At 37.6% G+C, this 13,545-nt stretch overlaps 1 protein-coding gene across 2 annotated transcripts in view; it reads left to right on the top strand.

The window, feature by feature from the left end:
• The window catches only part of LOC144084563 (rho GTPase-activating protein 6-like), a 55,931-nt gene that overhangs the window by 21,303 nt on the left and 21,083 nt on the right, over positions 1–13,545 (top strand). The window lies entirely within an intron of this gene.

The raw sequence follows: 13,545 nt of genomic DNA, 5'->3' as shown, positions 1-13,545 counted from the left end.
ACTTTAACGTCAACTTGATTTAACGTGGGCCGGACCATTTTAGATATAATAATTAGATTTTTAAAAATAAATGGATTAAAAGAACAGCATTAAAAGCCCTGAATATTCAGTTTTTTATAGATGTAAAACAATGTTTATTTTAGCTTTTTAAAATATATTTTTAGATTTTACAAAATGATTTTTGAACTAAAAACACAGAAAAAAATGGATTAAAAAATTACAATTATGGATTTAAAAGGGGGAAAATCAGGAAATGTAATATACATCTATACTCTTCATTTTAATTTGATCCTAAAACAGAAAGTTGGCACTCATGATTTATTTTCCCGGGCCACACAAAATGATGCGGAGGGCCAGATTTGGCCCCCGGGCCGCCACTTTGACACATGTGCCCTAGGTTGTTTGTCTCCTTGTGAGTGGCTGGCCACCAATTCAGGGTGTCCCCTGCCTCTGGCCCGAAGTCAGCTGGGATAGGCTCCAGCACCCCCCGCGACCCTAGTGAGGATAAAGTGGTTCAGAAAATGAGATGAGATGAGATTTGTCAGTTACAACTGGTTAACGCCCATTGACGGGGAAATGTGTCCAATGCATTGCAAGTGGGAGGGAAGGATTATTACTTAAATGTTGGATGGTTGCAATTTATTTGTTTTTAGTCAGTAGACATTTTATAGAGTGGATTTGATTTAGCACTATGCTTGGAGGATTTATTTTCCACATTTTTTGCATTTTTGCATTTTATTGCTATTTTTATTGCATTGATGTCGCCAGACGTGTAATTTATTTTAGAAATACCGTTTGTTGTCAGATGGGATATGTACGTGCATTTAATTTGTATTACAGTTTTGTATGTCAGCATAAGGGAAAGTGTTCATTCCCCTAAGCTCCGCCCCTGTTGGTCACTTCCTGTTGATTTTATGGCATTTACCGCTTACTTCCTGTTGATTTTGGGTCACTTTCAGTTGGTTTTAGGGTGCTTGCGTGTCACATTTGTTGATTTTGGCTCACTTTCTGATTGTTTCGGGCATTGCCGGGTCACTTCCTGTACATTTTGAGCCACTATATTTGATATGCAAGTTTTATCTATTTTTTTTTTTTTTTTTATAATGACCAGCAATGGAGAAATACAAAGTGTCGATTAGAAATAATGTTAAATATATATTGTTGAAAAGTCTTAATGGAGTGTTCACATCTAGGTTGGGGTATTTAGGGGTCGTTTCCTTTATATTTTGGACCATTTTTGTTGTTGATTTTTGTGCATTTATGGGTCACTTCCTGGTTATTTGGGGGCACTTTTGGGTCATTTATTGATTTTTTGCTCATTTTGGGACATTAATGGTACACTTCCTTTGATAAACCATATTTTCACGACTATAAGGCGCACTTAAAAGTCTTAAATTTTCTTCAAAATAGACAGGGCACCTTATAATCCAGTGCGCTTTATATATGGAAAAAAAATAAAATGTGTCATTCATTGAGGGTGCGCCTTATAATGTGGTGCGCCTTATAGTCATGAAAATACGGTTTAATCATTTCCTGTTGATCCTACGTCATTTTTGGGTTAACTTGTGGTTATTGGTCACCCATTATTGGTATTTTCTCCAAATAGACAGGGCTCCTTATAATCCAGTGCGCTTTATATATGGGAAAAAATTTAAAATGTGTCATTCATTGAGGGTGCGCCTTATAATGCGGTGCGCCTTATAGTCGTGAAAATACGGTTTAATCATTTCCTGATGATCCTACGTCATTTTTTGGTTAACTCGTGGTCATTGGTTACCTATTATTGTTATTTCTGGTTACTGCCTAGTAATTTGGGGGCACTTGCTGTACATTTTAGGGCATTTTTATGTTAATTTTGGGACAATTTAACGAATATTTTTGGGGTTTCAAATATAGTGACTTTACGGAATATCAAATATTGAGTATTGATACAGTTGAAAATTTTAATATGGTATCAAAAGTAATCTGCATACACCTTTAACCCACTGGCTGCCTTTTTGGTAAACATTTTTGGACATCTATCGCCATTTTGGGAAGAGAGGATGCAGACAGGGATGGTGGGTTGCATTTGGTATTATACAAAATAATATAAATAAGATAAAATCTTTTGGAGGAATGTACAACATCAATAGTTGTGTCTTTTTTGAGAGACGAACGAGGCTCGGTGAGTTTGATTGGTTGGATGTGTCACGCTATGTAAACACCACTGGCCACTTTGTTATTGCTTTAGCTCAAATGGGAAGATGCTGCGGAATAGCCAACTTTTGTTTGCTTTGTACTAGTTTTCCTTATTATTTTTTTAATGCTGAACTATTATTTTACATGGAGTAGGAGGAGAAAAATAATGGAGGAAAATTGATGGATTTGGGCAGCTTTTGGCTGACATAAATAACCTTATTTTGGGATCATTTGTTCACTTTTCATGGGTTGAAACATTTTTCCGTTCCAGGAATTTAGAGGCAAAGAAAATAAATCATATTTTCGTGTCATTTAGAGATGCCCCAAATTGGGCCCCATTACGTCATTTTCAAAGGATTGGACTGGTGTAAAAAAAAACCTATTTTTTAAAAATGTAGTCATGTATTTTTGAGTATTAACTCGAGCTACCGTTAACGACAATGGCAGTGAAACAGGATCACTCACCGCCAGATGGATTTGATGCTTATAACTGTCAACGACAGTCAAAGAGTTAAGGGCTACAAACGACAAAAGAAACCTGAGGTATATTGCAAAAATACATATAAAGGAATAACTACATACTATTTATATTTACACTAGACAACACGTGCAGTGACAATATAAAAGTCAGGAAAATCACATTTAAGATTAAGACTAATTCATCACATTGCATTATTTCTTATGTAAATTAAAATACTGCAGACGTATATTGCAAAACATTCTAATTTATAAAAAAAGCCTCCAAATAAAAAGTTTAAATGTATTGAAGTGCATTATAGGGGCCCCAAAAAACAATAACACTGATCTACGAACAAAATTTAAAGTATAGTGAGAAATTTGGGTCACTAAAAAAAGAAAAGGCCAGTGGAGTGTAGGGGGATTGTCAAGCAGGATTCAATGCTGGCGCGCCAATTTCAAAATGAAAGAACGGATACAGGAAATGTATTGACGTTTTGGGGAGGTCGTGAATTGGATCTCATTTTTTGTATATTAGAACAGTCATTTGCATATCGAAAGGTTTCATAAACTGAAAAATTTGTATGTAGAAGAATTCGACCTAAAAAAATTGTATGTAGAAACATTCGAGTGGAAAAAATTGTATGTAGGAGCATTCGACCTGAAAAATTTGTATGTAGAAGCATTCAACCTGAAAAATTTGTATGTAGAAGCATTCAACCTAAAAAATCTGTATGTAGGAGCATTCGACCTGAAAAATTTGTATGTCGAAGCATTCGACCTGAAAAATGTGTATGTAGAAACATTCGAGCGGAAAAAATTGAATGTAGAAGCATTCGAGCGGGAAAATTTCTATGTAGAAGCATTCAACCTAAATTTTTTTTATGTCAAATCATTCGACCTGAAAAATTTGTATGTAGAAACATTCGAGCAGAAAAATTTGTATGTAGAAACATTTGACCTAAAATATTTGTATGTAGAACCATTCGACCTAAAAAAATTGTATGTAGAAGCATTTGACCCAAAAAAAATGTATGTAGAAGAATTCGACCTGAAAAATGTGTATGTAAAAACATTCGACCTGAAAATGTTGTATGTAGAAGCATTCGAGCTGAAAAATTTGTATGTCAAAGCATTCGACCTGAAAAATTTGTATGTGGAAGCATTCAACCTGAAAAATTTGTATGTAGCAGCATTCAACCTGAAAAATGTGTATGTAGAAGCATTCAACCTAAAAAATCTGTATGTAGGAGCATTCGACCTGAAAAATTTGTATGTCGAAGCATTCGAGCAGAAAAAATTGTATGTCGAAACATTCGACCTAAAAAATTTGTATGTAGGAGCATTCGAGCTGAACATTTTTTTATGTAGAAGCATTCAACCTGAAAAATGTGTATGTAGAAATATTTGAGCGGAAAAATTTGTATGTAGAAACATTCGACCTAAAAATATTGTATATAGAAGCATTCGACCTAAAAAAAATGTATGTAGAAACATTCGAGCTAAAGAAATTATATGTAGAAGCATTCGACCTGAAAAAATTGTATGTAGAAACATTCAACCTAAAAAAATTGTATGTAGGAGCATTCGAGCTGAATTTTTTTTATGTAGAAGCCTTCGACCTGAAAAAATTGTATGTAGAAACATTTGAGCGGAAAATGTTTTATGTAGAAACATTCAACCTGAAAAATTTGTATGTAGAAGCATTCGACCTAAAAATTTTTTATGTAGAAGCATTCGACCTGAAAAATTTGTATGTCAAAGCATTCGACCTGAAAAATTTGTATGTCAAAGCATTCGAGCGGAAACATTTGTATGTTGAAGCATTCGTAAGTAGAGGCACCACAGAATTTTGATGTCTGAAGTAGATATTTCCTAAATTTTGGTAAACTGACGTTAGTGAAATTTTGAGGGATTGCGTTTGTGAATGTCAAGCACCCACACCAAACCTTCTTGTTATTCTTTTCCTGAACGCATTTGAACTTGGTTCAAGAATGCGATTTGAAGCAGAAAGCCCACAGGTAAGTGATTTTATGCGGGATTGAGTCGCCTTCAACGGAGGCCAGCAAATAAAGTCCTATAGGGGTTGATAAATATTTGAGATTGTAGTTTACCAGAGCGGAGTGGCCCCGCAGCCAGGGAATGTGCGTGGGATGTGTGTGTATGTGTGTGTGTGTGTGTGTGTGTGTGTGTGTGTGTGTGTAGCAGCACATGGTTATCGGTTTTGAAGTGTTCATCCATTCATTTTGGTGACCAATCCAGAACAGAATTAAGCTGCATTTTCTTTCTTTTTTTATTATTATTTTGGATTTAAAAAATATTGCTGAATGAAAGAGTAGGGAAGAAAAATAAAAATGACATTTGTTTTAGTTTATTTGAACTTTTTTCATAAATATTTACTTTATTTTGTTTTAATTTGTTTTTTTTCTCATTCAAGTAGAACAGTAATATAAATATTTTGAGTATTATTATTTTTACATTAAAGAATACAAAGTGGAAAATTGACAAGTTTTATTTATTTATTTATTTAAAAAAATGCCTTTAAAAATAAATAAATAAAGAATGGAAAAATACTGAAGATTATAGCACTCTGGTCTAAGAGGAATACTATTTCAGCTATATTGTATAAAGCTATAATATCTGACAATAAAGTTACTTGAAATTTGAATGCGATCAAATAACAGTAAACAAAAATGTCATTTTGCTTCAGCTAATTTCTGGCACAAAATGGAGGGAGAACAAAAAAACCTTCAATTACTTTTAGGTTTAACACATGCACACAATGAAACTATAAAAGTGACCCGTTTCGGTGATTTTTCAAATTGCTAACAGTTCATAAAATGAAGCATAAACGAACAATTGCAGCTGTTGCAATTGTTCATTTATGCTTCATTTTATGAACAGTCAGCTATTTGAAATATCACTGAAACGGGTCATTTTTATAGGTCCACTTGACATTAATTGATTATTATAGCAATTCAATGTGTTCTTTTTTTGCATTAACTGAAGAGGAACATCAGTCACATGCATTATGTGCTGTCTTCTTGTTACACAATAACAGCACATAAAAGCGGGACAAGAGTGACCTAAAATAAGTTATTATTATTTTTTTTTAAATTACTCATACCTTCCATGACTATATTTGGTCATTCCTAAAAACATCATTCACAAAAACTTGATTTTTTGGGTCAATAATAATAAAACATTAAAAGTTGGCCTTGAGGAAAATTGACAATTTTTTAGCTTTTAATCATGTTATATGTTGTTTAAAAACATATTTTTTGAACCATTCACGCATGTTTGCATACAAAAAATCTTCTCATCGCCTTCTTATTTTAGATATCTTTTTCTGGTGTACACTATTTTTTTTTTAAATATATCAGTTCATTACGTACCAAAGCAGCAGAAGCTTGCATCTCTTAGTGTGGTTATTAGACAGCATGTTAGCATAAATACTTACCGTATTTTCACGACTATACAGCGCATCGTATTTTTAGCCGCAGTGTCAGTAACGAGTGCTATTTCTGTATTTGATACACACAAAGGACGCACCCTTTTTAAAGACGCAGCCAGGCATGGCAAAACATACACCAGCTTAAACATACGGACACACGCTGAAAACACGTTTTTAAAAAGGCAACAGAAGCAAAACTGAGTTCGGTTGTACTTTATTTAGCCATTTTACAATGTACTCACGTCATCCTCACCCACAAATCCATCAAAGTCCTAATTTTCTGTGTCCGAATTGAACAATTGTCCAAATGAGTCATCGAAAACGCTGAGTTTTATACGTTCGTCCAGGCGGCCACAATCCATTCGCAAATAGTAGCTAGCTAGTAGCTAGCGTAACTATTACAACGCTGCCTTCCATGCTTCGTGAAGCTGTGTTGATGTCGATGTATACAGGCCACAATCCATTCGCAAATAGTAGCTAGCTAGTAGCCAGCGTAACTTTTCCAACACTGCTTTCCATGCTTCGTCGAGCTATGTTGATGTCAATGTATACAGGCCACAATCCATTGGGTGTATTGACAAAAGAACTACTACAAATCCCAGCAGTCACTGCGCAGTACTTTTTCTACGGGGAAAATAGTAGAGTCGGGGGCTGCTTGCCGTAGTTGTGAGAGCTGTAGAGGATGGTGTACCCTATCGACCGATTTATTTTATGGTGATAACAATTTTAGTATTGGTCCATATATAAAGCGCACTGGATTATAAGGCGCCCTCTCTATTTTGGAGAAAATTTAAGACATTTATGTACGCCTTATAGTCGTGAAAATATGGTATTATTTTACAGAACGTTCTCGATTTTGCTCCTCTTTGAAAATGACAATAAACCAGTCCAACCCATTTTGACTGCTGGAGACCCCTCCCAGTCCATATGGATTGGACGTCTTGCCCCCTTAAAGGCAGTCATGATTTAAATGATAATAATACTGCGTTTTCATATGTTTTCCATAATTTGCAAATATGGCGCAGTTAAAAAACAACAGGAAAGATGCAAATGGATAAAAAGATTGATGGCCCGACTTAGATGAAGCGTCTGTCTCTCATCAGCCGCCACCAAAACCCAAAACGCTTTGCTTTCCCGTGACGTTTAAGTTCCGAGAAAGCCTCCCAAATTGTTCTGGCGCAGGCCATTTTTCATCAAACTTGAACGTCACACATTTCACTTTGTTTTGAACTCGATGACACCTTACGCTCATTTCACCGTCGACCAAATATTATTACGCGACTGTCGTCCGTCTGCTTTCCGGCGTGTTTATTTTACCGCGCAGTCGGCCGCTCCCAGGGCAAACAGCCCTGGAAAAAAAGAGTCTGCAAGGTATGAAAAGAGGTGAAAGACATCATTTTGCCTTTGTTCCTACATTCATAAATGTGCATCAGCAGCCAAGCATGTGTCCTTTTGCTGCCAACAAACATGACAGTAAGACGGCAGCGTTCTTACTGATGACCATATTTTCTGCCATTTAAGGAGCAACTAAAAGACTTTTCTGAAAAGCCTGCAGTGCGGCTTATATATGGATCAATATTGCTGAGCCATTCTATGAAATTCCTTTTAGCACAGCTCCATCTAGTTCATGTATAACGCAACCCCCTACTACTACTACCACTACTAAGACGACCACTACTGCTACTATGACGACCACTACTGCTACTATGACGACTACTACTGGTACTACTAAGACGACTACTACGATGACTACGATGACTACGACTACTACGATGACTACGATGACTACGATGACTACGACTACTACTACGACGACGGCGACTACTACGATGACTACGATGACTACGACTACTACTGTTACTACTACGACGACTACAACTACCACGACGACTACTACGACTACTACGATGACTACGATGACTACGACTACTACGACTACTACGATGACTACGACTACTACGACTACTACGACGACTACGACGACTACTATGACTACTACGATGACTACGACGATTACTATGACTACTACGATGACTACGACTACCACGACTACTACTACTACTATTACTACTACTACGGCAACGACAATGACTACTACTACTACGACAACGACAACTACGACAACGACAATGACTACTACGATGACCACGACTACTACGACAACGACTACTATTATTACTACGACAACGACTACTATTACTACTACGACGACTGCTACTATAACGATGACGACTAATACTAAGACGAGGACTACTACTACTACTACTATGACGACGATTACGACTACTACTAAGATGACTAAAACTACGACGACTAAGACTACGACGACTAAAACTGCGACGACTAAAACTACGATGACTATGACGACTAAAACTACAACGACTATTACGACAACTACTACTAAGACGACTAAAACTACGACGACTAAAACTATGGCGACTGTTACGACAACTACTACTAAGACGACTAAAACTACGACGACGACTAAAACTACGACGACGACTAAAACTACGACGACGACTAAAACTACGACTACTACTACGACTATTATGACAACTACTTCTAAGACGACTAATACTACGATGACTACGACGACTACGACGACTACGACGACTACGACGACTACTACTACTGCTACTACTACTACGACGACGACGGCTATTACGACGACTACTATTACTATGACGGCTATTACGACGACTACAATGACAACTACTATGACTACTACTACTATGACGCTATTACGACGACTACTACTACAACACCATTTCATGGATGTACAACTCAACTTACTACTACTACAACTCTATGCAGTGGATATATAGCACAATTCCCGACTACTACTAATACAGCTTCATCTCGTGGATGTATAACACAACTTATTACTACTACTTCTCTCTCTAGTGGTTGTATAACCCCAACATCCCCCCTTCAGCTTCATTTACCTTATTATTTAAAAAGGAACAGTTTTCACATTGAGCACGCACCACCAACATTGACATCTTATCACTTCCAACACTGAAACTCAGGAAATTGATCAACAGCTTTCCTGCTTTTGTGATGGCTCTTCCCGTTAAAATGGAGTAAACGTCTCTCGCCATCAAATATGGCCAATGAGTCGAGTCGGAGAAATAGTTTCCTATTTCAGCCAAGGCTGTCGGTCAGTAAAAATCGAGAAACAGGTTCGCCACGTTTCCAGCATTGTTTGTCATTGACACATTACTTTGTTGCCGTGTCAACGGGAAGAGCCTCACATTACGGACTTGCTTCATTTGCTGGTGTCGGTTTACACGTCAATTCTGACTTTAACGGTGAAATCCGACTTATGTTTAACTTTGAGTTACGTCGACGGCCAGGAACGGAACTTGGTCATGACTCCCTGTACTTTGCGTGAAGGCGACTGGGTAAATAATGAAATCAAGTTGAAGAATTGAAGTAAAATTCTTATGAAACGCAAGCACTTATTAGGATACATAGAGGCACAATAATTGCTTAGCCTTAGCACGTAGCGCAAACACATCTTTCCTGGGTGTGTTTGTATCAGACTGTGTGTCAATGTGACCCAAGAGGTCAAGAGGCCATTGACTAAAACTGGATTAGCTGCTCTCAAGTCTTCCACTGGAATGTTAGGATCAACAGTGCTTGTGCACACAAACACACGCACACACGTGCAAGCGCACTATTATTGTGCGGTACTCAAACATTTACTATTAACCAACCAGTCTATTATTGTCCATTAATGCTGCTTGTCCATGGTAAAGGTAAAAAAAAAATGAATTTAAAAAAAATAATAATTAGTTGATTACAGTGGCGGGCCGTCAGGGCGTTCAAGGCCTTCTCTGCTGGCCTAAGAAATATCAGAATCATATATTATATTTTGTCCATCAATACTTATTAAATAATTCCAAATTGTCTGTTAGCTTCCGTTCATTGCTTTTCCCCCTGGTTGCATTGCTTCCAGATGTGTGTTTTCATATTGAAGCATTTAACCAATCACATTTCAGCCATTATTTGTTGCCAGGGTCAGAAATCTGCCTCAAGGCCTTCACAATCAGTTCTGCAGGCTCTGCTGAATTAAACAAGCATTGATAAGACTGTTGCTTTAAGCAATCAGATTTCAAGTTGGCAACACCACAATGCCTTGTCGCAGGCGTAGGGATACGTCATCGCTTTCACCAACTATGATTGGCTAGTGATTAGCCAGAGCTACCAAACTGTATTTGGAGCGGGCTGCACAAGCAAATATATTGTTGTGTTGATTTAAAGCCATTTTCAAGACAGACTATGCCAGAAATACGACAAAACAGGCTCGACTTTCAGCATTAGCTTCGATGGCGATAGAAAAGAATGAAGAAAGAAAGCAGGATGGATATTGTGTACAGTTAAAAAGGATTTTTGGTGAGTAAAATATGGCTACATTCCTAAATAATATTTCAATTGTATGAGGTTATTATTGATTATTTTTTATGTATCGCAGCTGTAGCTGCAGTCGAGGTTTTATAGCCATAAAATAGTTTTTGAGGGTTGGATTGATTCGTTGAAGGCGCTACGAGAAAATGCACGGACCGCCACTGGTTGATTATTAGTCGCAGGCCCAGCTAAACTCTGGAAAAAATTGCGGCTTATTATCCGGAAAATACGGCACTTAAAAAAAATCGAATCGAAATGACGTTTTAGTGTACCCACACACCCGTAGTATTTTGTCCCTCGATTTAAAAAGTGTCCGTGGAGCATAAACAAAAGGCCTTTTATTCCTTCCCGCTGCTTTAAGACGTTAAGCGATGTTGTCGTGCGAAGGCTGGCGAGGTTTAACACCATACCGAATCATCTGGATTTAGAGGAACGGACCAGCGCGTTATAATCCCACAACTCTTTAACTACTATGCCGGATTAACGGTAAATTGATTTGGGAACGTGGCACCCATGCGGAAAATAGAGTCTTAAAGCGACTTTTCTCTGATCCTGCTGCGTTCAATGGACACGCTGAAAGAAGATCAGAAGGGTGAATTGCAGGGAATTTTCAGATTTACTTTTGTTGGCGCATGTTCCTGCCACCGCAGTGAAATAGAAACGAAAAATGCCCTAATAGGATTAACACCGGCTTTAAATCACTCGAAAATACTCTGTGCTACTCATATACCAAAACATAAGTCAAAGGGATGCTCGCATTAAATATAATGGAGTGTTTTTGTTTTGAATGAAAACTTCGTTTGTGCGTCGGGGAAAAAAATCTGATATCAAAGCCAGGTTCAATGACTCTTATTTTTCACAGCCTGACCAAATGTCGGTTGGAAAAAAACGGAGTAAATCATGTGGATGTTCTCGTGGTTCGTGAGTTCGCGTAGGCCAGAGGGGTTTCGATCACATATCTTTGCCCCCGAGTCCGAGTCACCTGATTTTGACGTTTTGCCGATGCAGAGTACCCATCCCGTACCTCGAGGAAGAAAAAAAATGGCATCCAAATGTAAAAGTGGTACCTCAACATACGATCTTAATCCGTTCCGGGACTGAGATCGTATGTCGAGCTTTTCGTAACTCGAGCGAACGTTTCCCATTGAAATGAACTAAAAACAAATTAATTCGTTCCAACCCTCTGAAAAAACACCAAAAACAGGATATTGGATTGGAAAAAATGTTTTATTTCTTCTAATTTGCCATCTATTAACAAAGTAACACATAACTAGTGGTTTAATAGTAATAAAATGTGTTTAATAGAAGTAAAATTGGGCGGATTTTGCCGACGGGAGAGAGAGAGGGACAGAGGGGGCGGGTTGGGGTTTTGGGGGGACTTTCCACGACAATGCACTCGTAACGGAACAAACAAATTTAAATTAACTTGGATTGATATAGTATACAGACACTCAAAAATAAGTTTAATCTAAACTTACACTTAACTTAATTAAAATTTTGTTTTACATTTTTATACCTTCTCCTGGCCGGGTTGGCTGTTTGCCCCGCCTCCAACCTCACGTTCGCTATCGATGGGCTGTTTGCTGTTGTATTCCCTTTAAAATATTTTTTTAACCTTAAATATTTTTCTCACATAATGCTGTGCGATTAAAAAAAGGCCTAAGAACTGCAATTGCCCTTAAGTATGATTAGATTAAACTTTATTCATCCTCAACTCAGGAAATTAACATGCGAGTGTAAATGTTTGTTGAATGAATGAACTGTTCTTGGTGTCAATTTGATTTTAACCGCATAAAACACGTGTCAAAGTGGCGGCCCCGGGGCCAAATCTGGCCCGCCGCATCATTTTGTGTGGCCCGGTATAGATGTATATTACATTTCCTGATTTTCCCCCTTTTAAATCAATAATTGTAATTTTTTAATCCATTTTTTCTGTGTTTTTAGTTCAAAAATCATTTTGTAAAATCTAAAAATATATATAAAAAAAGCTAAAATAAACGTTGTTTTAGATCTATAAAAACTGAATATTCAGGGATTTTAATCCAGTTCTTTTAATCCATTTATAAAAATAAATAAATCTAAATATTATATCTAAAATGGTCCGGCCCACATAAAATCAAGTTGACGTTAAACCGGCCCGCGAACCAACCAGAGTCTGACACCCTTGGCATAAAACATGGTCATTTTAAAAAGAAGAATCCAATGACTTTCCGAATGGCCAATTTAAAGGTGTAATAAAATAAAAAAATAAAAAATAAACAGGAGTATAATGGGAGTGGGACGGGACCGGAGTCATTGTACAGGAAGGGATTTAATTTTGGACTCGGGAATGGAGTGGGATTTTTTTTTCTCGGAGAGCAGGAGGGAAAATCCACTCCCTAACCCTCTGTGACATTCATAATCTGCAAAAGAAATACACACATAAAAAAAGTGTTCCTTCTCAGGAGTCATTTCAAGGTTGTGATCGAAAGCCCAAAGAGAACAAATTCTTGAAACATTCCTTTGGTATCTGTTTTTACAATTATGGCGGCTTGGAAAATTGCACCGCGTTTGGATTGTAATTTTTCATGAAGATCGATGGCATGAGACGTCCAATCCGTTTGGAGTGGGAGGGGCCAATGAACGAACGGTATCTCACTGGTAAACTCGAAATCTGAGTAGTTCGAACGCGAAACTCAAATACAATCAGCAAAAATAATAATTATGAGGGAAAAAATAAAGGTCTCATCTCATTTTCTGAACCTTACCAGAGCCGCGGGGGGTGCTGGAGCCTATCCCAGCTGACTTTGGGCCAGGGGGACACCCTACATTGGCCAGCCAATCGTAAGGCACAAGGAAACGGACAACCATTCACATTCACACCCATACTTAATAGCAGTTTAGAGTGTCCAATCAGCCTACCATGGATGTTTTTGAAAAGTGGGAGGAAACCGGAGTACCCGGAGGAAACCCACGCAGGCCTGGGGAGAACATGCAAACTCCACACAGGTGGACGAGACCTGGATTTGAACCCAGGGCCCCATTACTTCCATTTCTGACCGAGTTTA

This window comes from Stigmatopora argus, chromosome 1, assembly GCF_051989625.1.
Source record: "Stigmatopora argus isolate UIUO_Sarg chromosome 1, RoL_Sarg_1.0, whole genome shotgun sequence".
Classification (NCBI taxonomy): Eukaryota; Metazoa; Chordata; class Actinopteri; order Syngnathiformes; family Syngnathidae; genus Stigmatopora; species Stigmatopora argus.
This window is presented reverse-complemented; position numbering and strand designations above follow the sequence as displayed.